The sequence below is a fragment of the Lygodium microphyllum genome, chromosome 3, assembly GCF_053477565.2.
Source record: "Lygodium microphyllum isolate KBCC chromosome 3, Lygodium_microphyllum_v1.1.10, whole genome shotgun sequence".
In the NCBI taxonomy this organism is placed as follows: domain Eukaryota; kingdom Viridiplantae; phylum Streptophyta; class Polypodiopsida; order Schizaeales; family Lygodiaceae; genus Lygodium; species Lygodium microphyllum.
In genome coordinates this window covers 137,478,868-137,480,654 of record NC_141137.1, presented here as the reverse complement: position 1 = coordinate 137,480,654, position 1,787 = coordinate 137,478,868, and the positions used below count along the sequence as shown (strand labels likewise).

General features: G+C 41.9%; 1 long non-coding RNA gene across 1 annotated transcript; it reads left to right on the top strand.

The window, feature by feature from the left end:
• Nucleotides 1–364: 364 nt before the first annotated feature.
• LOC148038940 (uncharacterized) lies at nucleotides 365–1,232 on the top strand. Its single transcript, XR_015690447.1, has 3 exons — nucleotides 365–412; nucleotides 946–1,036; nucleotides 1,110–1,232. It is a non-coding gene; the product is annotated as an uncharacterized LOC148038940 (long non-coding RNA).
• Nucleotides 1,233–1,787: the final 555 nt, after the last annotated feature.

Below are 1,787 nucleotides of genomic sequence, written 5' to 3'. Positions count from 1 at the left end.
AAGAAGAAGAAGGAGAGAAGCGCGAAGGGATTCTTCTTCAAGCTTTGAGGTAAGTGCATTATCTATTCTCTCTTTGTTTTTCTCTTTGAGATAAGTGCATTATCTATTCTCTCTTTATTTTTCTCTTTGTTCTTCAAGCTTTGAGGTAAGTGAATTATCTCTTCTCTCTTTGTTTTTCTCTTTTCTTTACGTCTCTCTTTCTTTTTGTTGATGAAGAGTATATAGAGAGAAGAAGTGAGAGAGATCAACATGCGCAAGGGAGATTGAGAGAGAGAGAGAGAGGTTGCTGCCACCACCAATCCACCACAAAAAGAGAGGGGACAACTACAAAGAAGAAGGAGGGAACCCGTGAAGGAGAAGAAGAAGAAGAAGAAGGAGAGTAGCGCGAAGGGATTCTTCTTCAAGCTTTGAGGTAAGTGCATTATCTATTCTCTCTTTGTTTTTCTCTTTTAGATAAGTGCATTATCTATTCTCTCTTTGTTTTTCTCTTTGTTCTTCAAGCTTTGAGGTAAGTGCATTATCTCTTCTCTCTTTGTTTTTCTCTTTTCTTTACTTCTCTCTTTCTTTTTGTTGATGAAGAGTGTATAGAGAGAAGAAGTGAGAGAGATCAACATGTGCAAGGGAGATTGAGAGAGAGAGGTCGCTGCCACCACCAATCCACCACAAAAAGAGAGGAGACAACTGCAAAGAAGAAGGAGGGAACCCGTGAAGGAGAAGAAGAAGAAGGAGAGGAGCGCGAAGGGATTCTTCTTCAAGCTTTGAGGTAACTGCATTATCTATTCTCTCTTTGTTTTTCTCTTTTCTTTATTTCTCTCTTTCTTTTTGTTGATGAAGAGTGTATAGAGAGAAAAAGTGAGAGAGATCAATGTGCGCAAGGGAGATTGAGAGAGAGAGAGAGAGAGAGAGAGAGAGGTCACTGCCACCGCCAATCCACCACAAAAATAGAGGGGACAACTGCAAAGAAGAATGAGGGAACCCGTGAAGGAGAAGAAGAAGAAGGAGAGAAGCGCGAAAGGATTCTTCTTCAAGCTTTGAGGTAAATGTATTATATCTTCTCTCTTTGTTTTTCTCTTTTATTTACTTCTCTTTTTATTTTTGTTGATGAATAGATGTATAGAGAGAAGAAGGGAGACAAATCAACACAAGGGAGATTGAGAGAGAGGGAGAGAGAGAGAGAAGCTGCCATTGCCACTACCATTGCCAGCACATCCACTAAAAGAGAGGGGACAACTACAAAGGAGAAGCCAACCTCTGTCTCTTCTCCATCTTGCCCTCCTCGAGCTTGCATGGTAGGCACCAAGCAAGCATGTCCCCGTTTCTCGGCCATGGAGAGGCCTCATGCCAAAGCCTGCCACCTGGAGTACAAGGTGGAGCCTCCTCTAGTGCAGCAACAGGTACTCCCCATAGAGCACAATGACCACTAGAGAAGAAGAGGAGATGGAAACCAAGCAGGCACAAGTGTGAGACAACCCACCAGTAGGAAGGTAGACTGCTACAACTATGACGATAGAAAGAAGAGCCTACATGATGTACTACGTGTACCTTCTATTACCAAGAATCTATTGTCGATTGGATAGATGGCAGAATGAAATTTGCAAGAATCTAGTGTCGGTTGGATAGATGATTTCAACTGATACACATGGCTATACATTCGGAAGTACAAGGATGAGGTACTTGATGTCTTTAAGCAAATGGGTTTATAAAGAGAAATGCAAGTCAGATGGTTCGTTGGAAATGTATAAAGCCCGGCTCGTTACAAACGGATATGCACATCAATACAGCCTAGA